The sequence below is a fragment of the Chelonia mydas genome, chromosome 2 (assembly GCF_015237465.2).
Source record: "Chelonia mydas isolate rCheMyd1 chromosome 2, rCheMyd1.pri.v2, whole genome shotgun sequence".
NCBI lineage: Eukaryota > Metazoa > Chordata > Testudines > Cheloniidae > Chelonia > Chelonia mydas.
Genome location: NC_057850.1, coordinates 219920524 through 219940330, shown reverse-complemented (window position 1 = coordinate 219940330; position 19807 = coordinate 219920524). Strand labels below are relative to the sequence as shown.

Below are 19807 nucleotides of genomic sequence, written 5' to 3'. Positions count from 1 at the left end.
TGGGGCGGGGGCAGTGTGCAGAGCCCACTGGCTGTACCTATGCATAGGAGCCGGGGGGGGACATGTCGCTGCTTCCGGGAGCTGCGTGGAGCCACGGCAGACAGGGAGCCTGCCTCAGCCCTGCTGCATTGCTGACCAGACTTTAACAGCCCAGTCAGCGGCAGACTGGAGCCACCAGAGTCCCTTTTCAACCAGGCATTCCGGTCTAAAACAGGACATCTGGCAACCCTATCTGGCCCTCTCCCTGGGGAAGATACCTGGGATTTGGAGTGAGCTGAGTCCTGATGGGGGTAGGCAGAGTAGAGCCCACCGCAAGTTATGGGTTAAAAAGTAAGGAGCCCTGTAATCCCCACAGTAGAACCAATTAAATGCCTGGTATAGGAACGTATAGGTGATGGGCGGTAACATCCCTCTCTGTGCTCAAATTTAGTAAAAGTTGCAGCTTGCCACTTAATTCCATGTGTCTGTCCTCATTTCACCTCTGTGTCCACATCAACAGATTCAGCTCAGGTTCAGTATGACTTCTGATTGAGGCTTCTGAGATGTTCTTATTTTATCTGAACTTGCTGGCTCATCTTTTATATTTAGATGGTAGGGTCAAATCACACTGAAGTCAATGGCAACTCCTCCATTTTGTGGTGTGGAGAAAGCTGCCCCTTCATGCTGCTGCTAAATAGTCTGCAAGCTGAGGAGAGTCCCATCTTCATGGCTATAGCTCCAATGGCTCTGTTGGTGATATGTTGGCTTTGCTGCCGTCTGTGGCTCTTCCACAGGCCTCCAGGTTGGCCCACGCAGAATTCTTAACTATATTTTTAGGATAGGTCTGTCAGTGGCTATTAGTCAAGATAGGGATGCAACCCCATGCTCCGATTGTCCCTAAACCTCTGACTGCTAGATGCTGAGGCTGGACGACAGGGGTTGGATCATTCAATAATTGCCCTGTTCTGTTCATTCCTGCTGTAGCACCTCGCATTTGCCACTGTTGGAAGACCGGATACTGGGCTAAATGGACCTTTGGTCTGACCCAATATGGCCGTTGTTATGTTCTTAAGACGTTGGCACCACCTTTTTGGAGTCAGATCTCCTTTTAAGGAAACATCTTAGGCTGTGTTTTATTAGTCAGTAGTGACTCCCCAGTGCACTGTGTAAATATTTGGGATCACATGCTTTTACTCAGTTTATTTTTGCCTTCCTATATTTATCCTTGCTTAGGCAATATTAAATAAAAACAATTTTTTAAACATTTGTACAGAGCAATTAGTTGCTGCTGCAGCTTCAATTACAAATTCCCTAATATTTTTAATAGTCAACATTCTGTTAATGCAGACTCTTGCATTTAGTACATAGAAAAGTTTCGTCTCATATATTTGGCAACCTTTCCATTGCCTGAACTGCTGATTGTTTTGGGGAATCACTGAAAAATGAATCAATGAGTGCTTATCTTGGAGGATTACAGCAGAAACAATCTCAGTGATGACAGAAAGAGATCCATCAAAGGATGGATGGTACCTAAAGAGGTCTGAGGCTCAAAATTAATTCAGAACCTATTCTTAACGTTCCTAAAAGCCATCACTTAAAGCTGCCTCACCAGATTGGAGCAGGCAGCTGAGTGGCAGTAAAGGAAAGAGAGGATCAGGATCTTGATGGTATACTTCTTTTACTGCTTCCTTTTTATTTTTCAGACAGATAGACATTTGCAGAGCCAGGATAAGACAGTGCCAGCAAAAGCCAAGTTGTTACAATTTTGGACAACAGCATTTTATGATTACCCATATCAAAAAGATTTCTGTCAAAAAAAGATTGCTCCACATTTTTCTCTTCAATCAACAACTGTAGGTCTCTGCTTGTGAATTCCACTAATATGCTACGGTATGAGTGTAGGCTTTTAAACACAGACTGTCTGCAGCTGATATATTTTTCTATACTATACAAATATAGGTCACCACAAAAATGAAAATATTTGCCAGATTACTGCATACAAGAAACGCATATTCCGGGGGTTTTTTGCTATTCCTACAACAGTAGCTAACTGTTATCTAATAATTAATATGACCTTTTTTAATGGTGACCTCTGTATTACTCACAGATTATGCTGTGTGATTGTAAGTGACTGTTGAAGTCTAAAGAGATTGTTTAGCAGCTCATGAGAGAACAAGGAAGCCCTATTGCATAATTAAGGGAGAAACTTAAAATTGCGTATGAGATCATAATTTTAGCACCTACTTTTTGTCCACTTCATTGCTTGAGGAAAGAAGAGAATTCTCGAAGTGCAGATTCTATTGAAGACTGGACTCCATTTGGCAGAGTGCACATTCTGGTGGCTAGATTCACTAGGTAAAATCCTGGTCCCACTGACTTGACTGTGTGCACATGACAGCTGGCTCTGTCTCTTCTGGTCTGCAGGCATTAGCTCAACATAGGTAAACCAAAAGGGAGCCTTCCCTGCAGCCATGCCCACAGGAGCTGTGCTAAGCTTGACTCAGCTGGACGTTGTTTTCTGCATACCTTACAGTATTTGCTTCTGATTCAAAGTGATTTAAATTTCAAAGTGCTGTCTTCTAAAAGTATCAAATGCTAGTTCATTTTGATTGCTGAGGATTTGATTTCATAACGTTTCTTTGATTTTTGGTTGTGTGTTTTTATTTTTACAAAACAAAAAACAAGACCAGCCTCTTTTTCTGGTTTGAATGTTGATTTGAGATCCATCAAAATGTTCTTATTTCAGGGACTATTAATAACATATTAGACTCCACACTTCACTTGCCTAAGAGCTTAAGTTCCCCAATTGATTCCATTGTTAGGAAGCTATTCAAACTTTTTTCTGACTGCTGCAGACCAGAATTCCAGGTAATTTACGAAGCATTTGTCTGCTCTTGATAAACGCAATACAGCAGTGGTCCCCAAACATTTTATGTCACACCCCTCCTTACATCTCAGAGCGGTCTTCTCTCCATAAGTGCTGACAATTATATAATCCCCTAACATGGAGGCTTGGAAGAAATCAAATATGCTTCTTAACAAAAAATCCACATGTGCAAGCTTCTGTTAAGTCTGCCTTACATCCTGACTGTGTTTCTCATTTGTGTGTGCTATTGCTGAAACCTCTTTTCAGCTGTGTCCTTTAGAAGGGTAGCTATTCCTCTGCTCCTGAAACAATGAACACAGATTTCCAAGAGAATGAAAATTTTTAGGTGACACGCATGTTTTTGTCTTATTATAAGATAAACAAGCCCAGCAGCCCATTTGTTCTGGTCTTCTTTTATATTAGTTTCCAAATGCAGAGCTCTTGTTTTATCTTGTCTATTACTTTTGGGGTGGGGAGATAGCAAAATGAACCGTTGCTCAGTCCACAAGATTTCCCATGATAAGCAAGATACAACAGTATAGGGATGAGAAGGCTGGGTTTGGATCTAGCAGCGATATTCAATGAACTCAAACTATCCCCCTTTCCTCCACTGATGGCCTCCTGACGCAAGGGCTTATTTAGACGTGTAGCAAAATATGATACAAATATAATGCCCTGAAGCTATTTCACAATATTATATCTGACTCCCAGAACTTCATTGGTTAGAATTAGATCAGTATGGCCAAGTTTGGGTTCCCACTCAAATAAGCCAAAAGCAGCCACTGATGGAGAGAATGAAAGAAAGTAAATCAAACCGGATGTTTGCCAGCGGGTAAGGCAAAAGACACTGAGCAGCTCCATGATACTTCCACTCTTTCTTTCAAGTATCCATCTTTCAATGAGTGGTTCACTTTGTTTTTGTTAAACATGCTATGATGGTCTTAATGCTGAAGTTCCTTCATTTGTGGACTAAAGACAATTATTTCAATGGAGTTTCTTGTAATTCTAATTGCCATATTTTTGTTAAAGATGTTTGTAGTTTGTGACTCACCTTCTCATTCAAATGGATGCGATGTTCATATGGTCTAAAACAAACAGTCTAACAGTATGTAAAATATGTCATGATAGTGTAACAGCTAGCATGGAATTTGGTTGGTTTGTGTATCCAGCCCCCATTCGGATATCACACCGTGCACATATGCTGTAGAATGCTAGAAGCGTGGGCATTAAAAAGTGACTGTGGCTATATCTGTACTATTCTTAATATGCAAACTCAAGAGAAAATAGCATATTACATATAAATATTACTTACTTGTGTATAATATCAAGGCTATGAAATTTAGATGGAACTGAAAGTATTATGGAAAGGAGCTGGAGTGCATAAGAAGTAGCTAGCTTATAAATAGCCTGATCTTGTAAACCCCAACACTCACCAGTAGTCCTTACTTATCTGTATTGTCCTATTAACAGCAATGGATAAGAATTCATTATCTGAATATTGGCTTGGAGGATCGAGCCCATGTTCAGCTAGGTAACTCATAATTGTTTTAAATGTAACAAGAGTGCCTTAGACAGCATAGACTTAAAGCAGCCAAAAATTACTTTAAAAGTAAAAGCATCTAAGTGAGCCATGCTGTTAATATTGTGATACTACATATGTACAAGCCTAGGGTGTCTCTGATGTCTCGACTCTCCTGTGTCCTAAGAAGTAGAAGTCTCAAATTCAACTGCACTTCTTGAAGTATTCTCTTGCTTTTATTCAAATAACAGTTACATTTTAAAGAGTAAAGTTATAAGTACAGGTAAACAATTTTAACTTTTAAAAAAATGTGGTATGGGAAATCTTTTTGGTTAATAGTTAGAACATTGCAGGCTCTAGGAGATTAATAGGTCCTAAAGGCTAGGTGGTGTTTGGGAAACTCACAGTCCTTTCAAAGATCAGCTGGCCGGCTCAGCTGGAATCTGCACAATTTCTAACAACACAGCTGAAGTCTTCAGGCTGCTGTTTCCATGGGAACTGAAGTTGGATTGGTTAAAATGAGATAAGGAGCTTTAAAATCTTTTAAAAACCCCTTACTTCCTTTTTTTGTCTGACTCTCTATTTCAGTGGAAATTGTAATAGAACTATCAGCCAGCAGTCTTCATCTGAGTTGTTAGAATTCTTGTTAACTTCATCAGTAGCTGAAGACTGAGTTCATTTAAAAAAATTCCACCCCAACTAAAAACTGTTTGCCACATTAATTCCTTGTGCATCTGCATTGGCTGGGAGTTACAGCTGAATGAATGAAGTTGACCTGTGTACATCCCTGCACTTAGTAATGTATCCTTTTTGGACTTTTCCCCAGCTGTGTACAAGATTCCACTGGTGAGTATGAGATCTACACCTGAATCATGTGCATGTGACAGGGTTTATTGTAAAAAATGAAGCTCTTAATATAAATTAGATAAAATAAATTATCAGTAGAGCCACATTTTCAACAGTGATCTGTAATTTTAGGTACCCAACTTTAAGGCGCTAGGGCCTGATTTTCAGAAGTTCATCTATAGATTTCACTGGTCCACATCTTCAGCTAGTATAATTTGGTGCAGCACCATTGATTTCAATGGAGCAATGTTCATTTGCATAAGCTGATGATCTGGCCTATTAACTTTAGATGGGGTGTTAGTTTCTTAGCATTTTGGTGCATCCAATTTAGGGGCCATTACTGAAAATCTGAGTCTACCTTTCTTGTGTTCTCAGCATATATGTTACTTTAAGGGCAACATTCCAGTGAAGTCAATTAACTGGATTTATATCAATGGTTTTTTTTTCCGTACCATTTCCATAAATGATTCAATAGCATCTGAAGAGTTTATAGAAAATCAGTTTAGACATATTGAAAACTAGCTTGGGATTAATATAGGCTTTACAGTTTTTGTTTAGTTTTCAAATATGGTGATAGTTTAAGCTTTTCTTGTGCCAAAGAATAGCTAAACAAACTGCAGGTACCTTAAAACCAGTTGTCCAGATGTATTCCTAGATCAAATAGAAACATTATAAACAAATTTCTGGCTATAGCTGAGGAGCTATTGTCTAAGCTGACCATCATCCCACGCCCTGGAGGGTCAGGAGATCTGGCCGTAAGCTATCACCCCCGCACATACACTGATTATCTCAAGTGGACAAGGCCCCTGAACCTTACTTTTAGACTTTCATATGTTGACATGTATAGTTTATATCCTGATATGGGTTGATGGAGTGTTAACAGACACTCAAATGGAACATACATTTACAACAGCCCATCCTGTTTTTTTAGCCATACAGAGCACTTTTTCCCTTTGCTTTCTGAATCGAAGTTTAAGAATAAAAGTAAATTCTTTGTATGTAATATATTTGTGTGTGGGTGGGTGTGCAATAACTTCTAGTGGAACTGATTTCTCGAAATGGAGAATTCCTCTAGTGATGGCGCAGTTGCTTTCCTGTTCATCTCTATCTTTGGCAGCTTATGAGGGTTGCTGGCACACTGGAAGACCACCTATTTCTATGATTTTTATTTGTATTGTAGGGGCGCCTGCAGGCCCCAAACAAAAATCTCTGTTGTGCTAGGCACTGTGCACAGATGTGACAAAAAGTCCCTGCCCCAAAGAGCTTACAGCAGAAGGCCTCAGTCCTGCCAATACTTATGCAAATATGTGATGGGGCGTGGTGCCTAGTGGTCACTACTTGAGGCTCCAGTCTGTGGTTTGGCAGTAACACCTAGAGGCTCAAGTCTGTGGGGGCAGTAGAGGAACTCAGGCTCTATCACTTCTTCCAGGTTCCAGGGCCCTGGGGCTGGCAGTTCAGGTGGGTCACCTGGGCAATGCTCCCTGTGTCACTTCCTCCCCCTTGCCTCTATGCTCCCCAGTGTTCTTTCCCCCCCGCAGGCTGGTGCTTTGCTGTCTCTCTGGCAGCAGCCTGAAGTTTCATCTTGGGAGTCTGCTCCAGGCAGCATGGGACTCCTGCTGTATCCCTACAGGAGCTACCAGTGCAAGTCTGCTCCATCGCACTGACCACCTTGAGTGAGATGTGTTATGCCCCTTTAAGCTCCCCTTCCATTGCAAGCACAGCCAGAATACATGGTCGGATGGAGCCTCCTGACCCCAGAGCTGCTTCCTTGACCCTCTGTTCCCCAGTGTGGGGTTTGTAAACCCTAGCACAACATCCATAACTTGAAATCTGTATTTTTGGCTTTGTTTGTGCTTTTGGAAAAGATACAAATAAAAAAAACCCCATGAAAATAACCTTGATTCCCTTGAGTTCATATGGCTAAATACAACTTGTATTTAGGGAAGTATATTCTGGTGCATTATACTGAAAATACAATGTGCAGCATGTTTATTACTCTTACTGTGTCAGTGAGACCCTAAGAGCATCCCAGTATAAGAGGGCAAGGGGCTCACTGATATCAGGAAGTGAGTTTCTGTTTGACCAGTTCAGTGTACACCAATTCACTTATATCATAATCTATATCTACTAGGTGTGGAGTAAGTACTGGTAAGCCAATAACACACTGATCATTAATATTCTTGCATGGAGTATGTACATTAAACACCCAAAGCCAACGCATATTATCGCCTAGGCCGACAAATTTGGAGGGGCGGCAAATTTATAACAGCAGCCAGAGGAGCCAACTTCCCCCGGCACTGGTGGGTGCTCGCGGCCCCCCGCTCCCGGCCCTGTCCCAACTCCACTCCTTCCTCGCCCCCATTCCAACCCCTTCCCCAAAGTCCCTGCCCCAACTCTGCCCCCTCCCTGCCTCTATTGGTCCCCTTCCCCAAATGCCCACCCCGGCCCCACCTCCTCCCCTGAGCGCGTGGCGTTCCCCTCTCTTCCCCCCTCCGTCCCAGCCGTGTGAAGCTGTTTCGTGCACAAGTGCTGGCAGGGAGTGGGGAGAAGCAGGACCTGGCAGCGTGCTCAGGGGAGGAGGTGGAGTCAGAGCAGAGGTGAGCTGGGGCAGGGGGGCGGGGCAGGGAGCTCTCTGTGGGTGTTCCAGCCCTGGAGCACCCACAGAGTCAGCATCTATGGATGATGCGATTCTACCCATCATAGCGCATATTGAAACCACCAATGACGGTGCGAAATTGTAAAAAAACCTAAAAACAAGTTCATATGGGGGTGGCAATTATTTCAGGGCCTAGGGGCAGCAAAATCATTAATCCGCCACTGCTGAAAGCACTGTACAAATGAAGGAAATATGGGACTAAAATGTGTTTGGGGAGTGGGTAAATAGGGTTTTTCCAGACAAAGGAAAGGCTGCAGCCTCCATGTAGGTGCAGTCACAGACAATTAGCAAACAGTCAAGTGGCCATTCATTAGCATATTGGACAGATCAATTGGCATTGCAGAAAGCATTAGCAGGGAAGAAACCAGCATGGAATCTTCTCCATCAGATTCCATGGCACCTTTCCTCACAGCAGGGGCACTGGACTTTGAGAAGAATGCATTTCGGAAGTTAACAGGACAATAGAAACTTGGGGTTCTTTGCTCCTCTCTATATTTCATCTAAGAAGACAAAGGAACTGAGCAGTTTGGACTTTGTCAGAGATCCTGACTGAGAGGGTCCTCAGCCATCTGGCTGTAAGGAAGCATGGTAAGAATCTTACCTTGAACCAAGACTACAGTTTTGTTAAGTCATAGTCACTAGAAAGTGTTTTTCACTTTTGTTTGTAACCATTTCTGACTTTATCCCTTGTACTTGAACTCATGTACAACCCCTAACTCTTTTTGATTGAACAAACATGTTTTACTTTTATTCTATGTCATCCCAGTGCTGTGTTTGCCTTGAAGTGATTATTAATTCCAACACATTGCTGTGCTTTTGTTTCTTTAAAGGAGCAACGGTCCTTATTGCTCCTCTGAATGTTCCAGGAGAGGGATGGCACTTCAGGGCAGACAGTAATAACAATAACAACAACAAAAATCCTGATTTGAAGAGGTACAGATCACCCAGTACTCCCACGGAAATCACTGTGAGCTACAGGTGCTCTGTACCTCTAAGAATCAGGACTTCTCTATGGGTCTCAACTAGGGTTGCCACCCATCTGGGTTTTACCCAGACAGTCCAGTTTTTGGCTTCTGTGTCCAGGTTCCATTTAGGGTTGCCAGGTGCCCAGTTTTCAGGGACCCGGCAACCCTAAATGGCACCCAGACCAAAAGTCCAGTTACCATAGGGCTGAGGGGAGGAACTGGGTCATTAACCTGCACCAGCCCCTGCTCAGCCAGGGCTGCCTCCTACCTGCAGGCAGGCTCGAGACAATCCAGCGAGCGACGGAGGGAGGGAGCAGAGAAGTGAGCAAAGCGGGCTGGGCTTCTGGGGGGAAGAGTTGGAGTGCGGGACTTGGGGGGAAGAGGCGGAGCAGAGAGCGGCGGTTCGGGAGTCAGGTTACCAGCAATTAGCAAGTTGTCAACCCTAGTCTCAACCTGGGCACTCCAAATTAGTGAAAGCTTTTGAAATGTAGCAACCTGTTCTCCCCTTATACCAGTTTTTAGTAATGTTCTGTTTTCCCAGAGAAAAATATATGAATATTTCATGCAGGCCGTACAAGGTCTAGGAAGCACTATAATCTTCCAGGTGTTTTAAGTGTAGTCAGAAAACTTGTTTTTTCAGTAGAGGAGATGTTAAAATGTTGTAAAAGTTCTCACACAGTGGCAGCTCATGTCCAGAGTAAGTGCTATCTGCAATCCCACCAATCTTCTTACTATTCCACCACTGTTGCAGCTTGATCATATTTTTAAAGTGGAAAAAATGGGACTTTCATTTGCAGGTATCATAGGGAAGTGTTTGGGTGGGGAGGTGAGAGGAAAAAGGAGCATCCCTTCCTCCTTTCAAAATGAAAAACTGGGACACTTCACCATGAGAGGCAAGGTGGGAGAAAACAGCAATTATCTCTTTTGTGACCTCTTCTCTGTTTTCTATTTTCTAGAGCTCTCCAGCTCTTTTCCTCCAGTGCTCCTCTTACCCTACCAGCTTCCCCACCATCTTTCACATACATACCATAGTTCATCCATGATCTCATTGACTAGAGTTGCCAGCACAACTCATCCCACTGGCTGCTCAGAATCTTCTTAAACCTGTCTGACTGATCTCTTAAACAGGGGCCTAGAACTCCATTCAGCCCCCTCCCCGCTGCCCATATCCTTCCTCCTGGATGGGAGGGGGGGCAGGGCAAAGGTCCTGAACCAGGAAGTGGCCAGGCTCTGTTTGGGAGTGGTGCCTGGCTTCAGGGAACCTGAAGCGGCAGCTGCATGGCAAGCAGGGAGCTGGATAGAAGCAGAATTCCCAGAAGCTGTATGCAGAGTCACAGGTGGAACAGTCTCTGACTGCCTGATGTTATAGCTGGGTGCAGGTCTGGCTGGGACTACACTAACTGAGCCTGGAAACCTGCAAACAGCTATTTACTTAGAATATAGACTGGACTGGAGAAGGCACCCCTGGCGCTAGGCTGGAGAAGCCCTAACTCTTGATTGGACTGCCCCAGGAACCGAAACAAGAACTGCTATTGCTCACTTTGAACTGTAATTGTTTAAGCTTCTGTATGTAGGGTATTTGCATCCTTTCCCTTTCCAGCTGGCCCTAGTAAAATATCTTTTCACTTAGCCATGTGTCTAAGTGGTTATTGGGAGCCCCCCCAGGACCTAACTGATGAACCCCTTCCATTGCTTGCCTCTTTGTCACGGTACATCTGGCACACCACTGGCACCCTAGTGGTTTGGTGTACTGAACAGTCCCAGTAATTATACCTCTCAGCTCCATCCAAAGTAGACCAGGCTGACAACCAATCCCCTCCCTGGCTCAGAAACAGCCCCTCCATTCTGAAACCAACACTCCCATCCAACACACCTAGTCTCAAAGAACACTTCTCCCAATATCACATACAACCTTCCAGGCTCAGAAAACTCAGCCCCAGGCCCTGCACTCTTTCCTGCCCTATCTGTCTCCCAGGCTATATAATATACCTGTAAGACAATTCTGAACAATGCTTTCGGCAAATAAGAAAGATGTTCAAGTGGCTATTTTTACCCTTAACATGAGAAAACAAATGAAGCTTATGAATATAGTATTGTATGTATTTAGCAGTTTAACTTTGTCTTAAACATATGTATAATATATAACAGTATTTCCCAAACTTGGGATGCCGCTTGTGCAGGGAAAGCCCCTGGCAGGCCGGGCCGGTTTGTTTACCTGCCGCGTCTGCAGGTTTGGCCGATCGCGGCTCCCACCGGCTGCGGTTTGCTGCTCCAGGCCAATGGGGGCTGCGGGAAGTGGTGCAGGCCGAGGGACGTACCGGCCACCGCTTCCCGCAGCCCCCATTGGCCTGCAGCAGCGAACCGTGGCCGGTGGGAGTCGTGATCGGCCGAACCTGCGGACGTGGCAGGTAAACAAACCGGCCCGGCCCGCCAGGGGCTTTCCCTGAACAAGCGGTGTCCCAAGTTTGGGAAACACTGATATATAAGATAGATGCATATAGTAAGTTGTCCTAATTCTAGGTATGGGAGAACTCTGAATTTGCTGGTGAAAATAATTGTTTCTTGGAGGTATTGCAGTCTGAGTAGATTTAGCTGAAAAAGGAACAGACATCTTACAGAATTAAGATAACATAAATATCATTAATTTTCTTTTAATTGGGGTAAAAAGCTATTTTTTCACTTCATATTTATTGCAGCACAATTTCTTCTTAGAAACTAAAACAGTTCATCAGAGTGCAGCTACTGCTAAGCCTAGGAGTATTTATAGAATAATGGAATCATTCTGAGGAAAAGGACCTTTACTGGGTCATCTAAGTCCATCTGCCTGCATCTCTGTAGGATGGATTTCATTATTCTTAAACTAGCCTTGAATACCTTCCAGGATGGAAATGCCATAACTTCCACTGGCAGTTTGTTCCATTATATAACTGCTCTAGTTATACATTTTCCCTGCTGCACTTTAAGCTAGTTATTACTACTTCTTGTTCAGCCTTTCTTGAGTAATGAGACTAATTGATTCCTGTTCTCTTTATAACATCCTGTCAAGTACTTAGTTTTCCTGTTTCCCCTTAGCTGCCTTTTCTCTAGATTGAACATGCCCACATCTCTTAACCGTTCTTCAGAGATCTGATTTTCCAAATCTTTTATCAGTTGTGTTGCCCTGAATCCTCTCCAGTTTGTCTTTTTAAAAAAAAGCGACTACCAAAACAAAACAAAATACTCCAGGGCATGGCTTAAAAATAAGTAAACAAATTTATTCATGTCTAGTGTTGCATTCAGCAGCACATCATAATGTGATTTATTTTACACAGGATACTGTTATAAACACAACTCAGTACATTTGCCCTTTAGACCCCTATAACATGCCATTTTTCTCTTCTATTGAGTTAGTCATCCATTTTAATACTTGGCTTTTTCATGCTGTGCTATAGCATACCCCAATGATTTATTTGTGAAAGGGACCAATTTCTTTCTACTGCTTATAAACTATTAAACATTGTTCTTATTTAATTTCATTTATGGCGTTCATCTCATTTCTTCAGTTTGTCAGAACTACTGTTTTTTATCAGTACTTGGACATCTGGCTGGCACCAATGTTAATAGTAAAGTTGGGGTTGGGAATTTTTTGACTAACTGTTTTCTGTTGGAAAATGCCAATTTTTCTCAAGAAATATATTTCTTGACTCAAAATATTTTTGAAAAGTAAAGTTTTGAAATTGTTGGAATTTTTTTCGCACCATTTTCTAAATGAAAAAACACTTGTTTTGCAATTCAAGACAAGTTTTTGTTTAAAAAATGAACCTAATTAAAGTAAAAAAATTATAGGTTGAAATCAGAAGATGTTAAAATCATCAAAATGAATTGTTTCTAGATTTTTTTTTATACTCAGTCCATGAAAATGTTTGAGATTTTGACTTTGTCCCAATTTGGGATGGGAAATTTTTTTGAAATCTTGGACATTTTCACAGGACTGCAAAACGATTTCCTATGCCTCTGTAGTTAATAGAGGTTAAAGCTGATATATCTGTAAGGGGACTCTTGTCCCCTTACTAAAACTCATTGGGGGTATTTTGCTGGCTGGCTTCCAGTACACAAAGAAAGGGGAAGGGTCGATGGGAAATCAGGACCCTGAGACTGATAGTCCCCAGGAACAAGGGGGAGAGGTCAATGCTCCAGGTCAGCCTGATTGACAGGGTAGGCAGGCTAATCAGGGAGTCAGGAGGCGTGGGAGGTCCTGTCTTCCTGGGTCCCACAGAGCAGGTCAGTGCAGGGAGTGGAGTTGCAGAAGCAGCCCACAGAGCAGACCTGTGCTGGGAGCAGAGCTGTAGTAACCAGAGCCAGAGGGGCCAGAGAAGCAGCCCAGGGAGCTGGAGGCAGAGCACCAGTAGCAGCAGTAGCCGTGCTGAGGCAGAGTGGAGCTGGGGCTGGAGCTGGAGCAGTTCACAGCCAGGTGCGGTGAGCAGCTGGGGAGAGTGAGGGGGACCCTGCGCAGCGGGCCCAGCGCAGGGAGACACCCCCAGCCAAGACGCCTTGCAGGCCAGACTTGGAGGGGGAACATAACCCCAGTGGGGCGGGGGCGACACTGGGAAGAAGGGTGCTGCCACCTAGAGCAGGGGCGGGCAAATGTTTTGGCCTGAGGGCCACATCGGGTTACCAAAATCATATGGAGGGCCAGTTAGGGGAGGCTATGCCTCCCCTTAACAACCAGATGTGGCCCACCCCCCGCTCCCTATCTGACTGCTTCTCGCCCCCTGAAGTCCCCCCGGAACCCCTGCCCCATCTACTGCCCCCTGCCCCCTGTCCCCTGTCTGCCCCCGGAACCCCTGCCCACCCCCTACCACCCGATCCAATCCCTCCTCTCATTCCTGACTTCCCCACCGGGACCCCTGACCCATCCAACCACCCCTTCTCCCTGACTGCCCCCCGCCCCGGGACCCCTGCCTCATCCTGAGGAACAGACTGTGAACTTCCCTTACATTCCAGAGACTGCTGGTTGTGATGTTCCCATGCCATAGAGCAGGGTTATGTGTTTTCTTTTAACCTTTCCCATTTTTTCCTCATTTTTTAAAAATTGATTGCTGTTTAATAAATTGTATTTGCTTTGAACTGTAAGTAATAATCAGTGAGTCAGGGAAGCAACCAGTGCAGAGAGAGTACTCTGGAGTGAGGACACCCTAGCCCCTGCCCTAAGTGGCTATGACAAGGTTGGGGGGTTGAACCCCCCAGGAATCCTGGGCCCAGCCTTGTTGGAGTTACAAGGACTCTGCCACACGGGAGAGTGGAAGGGGAGTCCTTGAGGTCAGGCAAGTCTCTGGGTAAAGGAAATGGGAGTGAGGACTCAGATCCTTTTGCTAGCCCATTTCACTGGGGCAGTGTATAAGCCAGGAAAGTTCCTCACAATAGCGGGACCATTCCCTCGCTTACATATCAATAGCCAATAGCCTAACATTGTGCTATATATTGTAATGTATGTAGTCCATGCCCAGCAATATCCTGCTGACGCTTAGCTGTCCATTTTATTCTTCTCATTAAATGTGGGTTATGTGGGGAATGTCTCAGGGCCTTAGTTAAGTACCTGGATGAAAACCAGTTATCTCAACCCAGATAAGACAGAAGTGATGCTGGTAGAAAGCAGGGAAAGCACTTCAAGGATTTAGCTGCAGCTTTGACTGCACTCTCTTTTGAAGGCCTACAACAAGGCAAGCTGATTGTCAAGATGTTGCATAGCAGCTTCTGGTTTCATTGTTACTCTTGGACTCCCCTATAGCAAGAGTAGCCAGAAATGCCTCTTCACAACTTTAGCTAGCTAGGATACTGCACGCTAATCTATCCAATGCAGACGTAGCCACAGCAGTCCATGCCTTAGTCATCTGGAAATGCAAAGCTGGGACAGTGTAGAAAAGAATTAGGCCTATTGTATCCACTGCATATTCTTCATCCCAGATGTTCTGGAGTTTTTATTTTTCCTATGGAAATGCTCACTCACAGACAGCGCATACCAACATTCTCTGAAGAAAGACAGTCTCTGTTAACACTGATATTTAGCAGAAATCTCCAATATTGCACTGCACTGAAGGCAACCTTTATATTCCTGCATATATCTGTCTCAACCAACAGTATGGGGCTGCAGATTACACTGTTTGGCACTATCTTGGAAAACTATTGAGTAATTTTTCAATACTTTATATTCTAATTTTTCTACTGTAGTTTGCCGTATAGAAAGGGAGAATGGTCATGTCTCTCACTGTGATCTGTTTGCAACCCCAAGGTTCAGACCCCAGGGCCAGCCTACCAGCCCCTTTCTTTCTCTGATTTCTGTGACTCAGAATTACATATTGGTTTCAGTAATTTTCACAGTATATACTTCGCTCGAATCTGATACACAGAGGCAAACATAGCTCAGTAGAGTATCTGGAACATCCCCCGTTGTGCTTGCACATGCACACATAGCAGTCGATTGCAATCAGGCACAGTGTCTTTACAAGAGGAACAGAGAGGATAATTCTATGCTGATCATGATTCATGCCAAGAGGCACTGGAGTAGTAAATCCTTTGGAAGTGGCATAACACTCTCCTTCCTAACTCAAGCGAGATGATGGAGGGGATGGGGGAATGGTCCTTGAGTTCCTAATGAGTTGTCTTTTTATTGCTACACTTGCAATCCACCCAGAAGGTACAGCTAATGCAAAATATGCTTTCCTGCCTCCAAAATGTACCGGAACACTGAGTACGTTGCTCCTGTGTTCAGTTCTTCACCGTGGTTTCTGGTTCAGTTCTCGATGACGATCAAAGCGCTGATGATCCATAGAGGCCTTAATGGTCCTGAACATGTGCCTCACACACTGTACCCCATCACATCAATTAAAATGCACGTCTAGCTGCCAGCTCCCATGGTAACTTTGTCCGAGGCATCCCATCCTATGAAATTTGTTCTCCTTGCCTGTTCATGAGGATGCAAGGCTAGTGAGCATCAAGGCATAATGCAAGAGGTACTCATTTGGCATAGCTATTACCTTTCTCCTTTTCTGTCATAGTGCTGTATTTAATTTAACCTAATTTTGAAGATAAGTACTTAATAGTTATAGCAATGGGAGCTCTGCCGTTGATGAAGGGTCAGGTTGCTCTCATCCTTATGGCTTTTCAGGGGCCCCTGGCAGTGCAACTGTAGGGGTAATGGTATATGGGGGACATGCAGAGATCAGCACTGGGGTAGAATTCCCTGTACTAATGCATGGGGCAGATAGGGACAAGGATGGGACTGGAGCATCCACTGATAAGCAAATCCACTAATGCTCTCCAACCATGGAGGGGCTGCACTGGGGCTGCAGGGAGCTGACTCTGGCTTCACTACTGCAGTAATGTCTGCTGCTGAGGAGGTCAAAAACTGCTGTATAATCTAGGGGCAATGGGGTTGGGGAGGAAGACAATTCCTTCTGCATATCTCCAGCTTCCATTAGCTGCTTCTTGACTGGGGCACTGAGGGCTGGATTTGGGTTGAAATTTCTCCAACTAAAATCTCCTATTCTCAAGTTTACACTTGCTAGCCCATCTCCTTGGAACTGCACAGGACTGGATGTGATTCACTTGAAAGCTTATCAGTGCCACTCAATAGTCTGGAGTACATTATGAATGATGCAAGGTAGTTTGGGTCGCAGGAATCAAATCAAGATCACTTGACTTCAGAATATAATTTTTCAACATGAAGATTGAAATCAATCAACACTGTTCAAAATTCTTTGTGTCTAGTATTCTTTGCAAAATGCTTTGTTCTTAGGAGACCTATAGATTTGCTAGCAGGAGAGGTCTTTTATATTGCTTACTAACCTTCTGACAGTGGTTCTGAGGACCAGTTACTATGTCAGCAGATAACATTTAGATCAAATGACAAGCCTGCTTTTTTTCCTTCCCTTTCAAAAGAGAAAATCACTACATGCATCCTTCAACAAAAGAACAACCCTCTCCAGTGGCTTTGCGATGATATGGGAGATCATCATATCCGCAGTTGTGCACTGGCCTGGAATTTAACAGGCTAGTTATCTAGAGGAACATTTTAAAGTATTATACACAATGCAGCTTTATGGTACTCAGCTAAAGGCCCTGAAGGGCATCTTAAAAATAATATGCAGACTGGCTTCTGTGTATTGTACCATAAAAGTTTGGGGAATTATAATTTTCCTGTGGGCAAATTTTCTAGTGATCAAATGCTCCACTCTCCTGTGGAGCGTACAAAATAGAGAAGCATACAAAATTTGCAATTGCAAAAGGGTGGCTGGTCTTCCGAAAAGACCCAAGTATATTGCTGAAGAAGACTGTTAGAAATGTAAAATGCAATGGAAATTGGGCTGAGAAGTCCCCTTTTATTATAGGCTAATTAACCGTGTGGGGATCAAGTGAAATGATTTACAGTCAGTCCTTGCTAAATCCCATAGGCTGATTTAGTATCTCCTTCTCCCACTCCTTCCTGGATTCACTTAAAGTTGGAACCCTCTTCTCAGGTCCTGGAGACTCAAGTGTAATATGAAACCAGAGGATTCCCTTAGGGCTAGTCTACACTAGAAGCGCTATAGCGGCTGCACCACTATAGTGTATCTGGTGAAAACGCTCTATTGCAATGGGATAATAAAACCACCTCCGTAAGAGGGAGAAGCTATGTCAGCAGGAGGTCTTTCCCGCCGACATAGGGCTGTCCATACCAGTGCTTAGGTAGGTGTAACTTTCATCACTCGGGAAGGTGGCTTATTCACACCCCTGAGCGACATAAGTTATATCAACATCAGTGATAGTTTGTACAATTCCTTAGTCTGAGCTTCCCTGAAGTACTAAGACAGCATTGCTTCTCACACAGTTCTCAAGCATGCAGCATACCTAAACTGCCACCCAGCAGTTGAGTTCACACGGAGTTCACAATTTATGTGTGCTGTGGGAAGGCAGGTTTTCGATTGTAAGTTTGTTTGGTATAAACAATTGTGTGGGTCTTGTAAGTGAAATGTGTTTGAGGAATCCAACTCTACTAATTACTGTAAGAATTGTATCCTCATTATTAATCTGCAAATCATACGGTAAAAGCAGGTTGGCAAAAATGGCGAATGAACTGACTCAATTAACTTAGGAACATTTTGTTCCTCTGTTGTACTGTGCCATTACATCTGACAGTTTTGCTTCTCCTCCGTTCTAATTACAGATTTTTGGCAAGCATCACAGTGTTATAGATTTTGAAAATCTGAACCAAACCTGGCCCAAAGCAATTGCTTCAAATAAAGAGTGAAGCTGAACTTGCATTTACATCTTAAACAGACCAATTTGTTACCATGAAAATTATTGACTTCTGCTTGGTCAGTATGCAAATGTTTTACATTAAGTGGTCATATTACATATATGAGGATTTTCCTAAGAGGTTTTTTTCTGTTTTTATTAATAGGTAAAATGTTGAAAGACCAGAATAAAAATAGCGGAATCAATTCCAGGCTTTCATGTTACACTACTATGTGTTATCTAATACTTCAGTCTTATACTCAATGAACTGGGGGTTTTAAGATTAGGACTGTGTGAAACTGAACAGTGTTTCTATGTTGGAGAATGGCATGGCTCAGCCTTCATCCCTCCTCTGTCTAATCCAAGCAGGATGGAAGAGTTTTACCTTTTCTTAGCTGCTTTTCTCTTCTCATCCACCATTGGGTCCAGATTCTCTCCTGTGTTGTGACCACTTTGCATCATCCCATTGGCACAAAGTGGCCCAAAATCCTGCATAGGTGCTTATGCAAGAATTGCCCAGTGAGCAGGAGTATCCTCTAGTGGTGTAGAGCTGATATAGTATTTCCTAGACATAACCCCCTCTCTACTGCTGGCATAAAATATGTTGCCCAGTTGAAAGAGGTGTAGCTAGGATTATGTCCGACTCATCCTTAGATGCTGTATGAGAACCGTTGAGGCTGGTTGCAGCCAACCAAATTAAGATCAGCGCAGTTTATTTTGAGCAACTGGCCTAGCACACAACCCATCCAGGACTGCATGCCTTGTCTGTAGCAGAAGACTAGGTCCATATATTCTCTTAAAATGTAAGCACTTTGAGACGGAGACCCTATTATTATGTACTGTGGAGCATGAAACACATTGTCAGTGCTTAACATATAATAAAGATTATCCCTGTTAAGATATATGGCAGTCATAGTCTCCTCCAAATATATTAGTAAGATCACTCTTGGAAGCAGACAGTGAAGGCTACTGTATAATACTGGTAATTAATATTTTGGAACTAATTAACCACTGTATTATACTACTTTGATACCCACTTCACATAAATCTGAGTTGCTGCACCTCTGATTATGGGTGCAAATCAGTTAGATAAAGGTGCAACTACTGAGGTTATATCTGCAAACTAGGAGGCTGGATCTTAGCCCTGCTGTAAATTTACCCACACATGTTTCCTTGAATCCAAATTCCGTAAGGCACTGCCAAAGACTGGACTATTTTATTTTGTCAAACACTTCCACTGCGTTGATATTCAGCAAAGCAGTTGGCAATCCAGCCACTGGGACTGGGTAGGTTAATTGAGAGTGCCCCCAAGTAGTTCCACAGACATGGAGTTGGGAGCTTTTGATCTTTTGTCACAAAAACAATCTATAACCACTCTACTCTTCTCCTTCTAGAAAACAGCTGCCATTATTTTGTCTTTTCAGTGTAGCTTAAACGCTGACTTGCTTGGAAGTTTAGCACAAAGGGGAAAAAATCTAGAGACTTGGGGTCTATTTCAGTGAAAGTCATGTTCAGCTTATAGAAACTCTGCGGAAAGTTGAAGAAGCCACTGAAAATCCATACAAGTCAGGGCTTGAGAAGGTAACCATGAAGCAGAAGGCAGTTTTTGCTGAGTCATCCCTTCAAAGATTTGTTCTTGGTGGTGGTAATGAGGCTGGATTGTGTTAGTGCACAAGCATTTTCACACTCTGTATAATCTGAAGTGAGTCCTGTACCAATCACTA

General features: G+C 43.4%; 1 long non-coding RNA gene across 1 annotated transcript in view; it reads left to right on the top strand.

Moving 5' to 3' along the window:
* Positions 1-4935: 4935 nt before the first annotated feature.
* LOC122464740 overlaps positions 4936-19807 on the top strand; it is a 94614-nt gene continuing 79742 nt past the window's right edge. The window contains exon 1 of the long non-coding RNA XR_006289053.1: positions 4936-5210. This is a non-coding gene — a long non-coding RNA (uncharacterized LOC122464740). The remainder of the gene's footprint in view (positions 5211-19807) is intronic.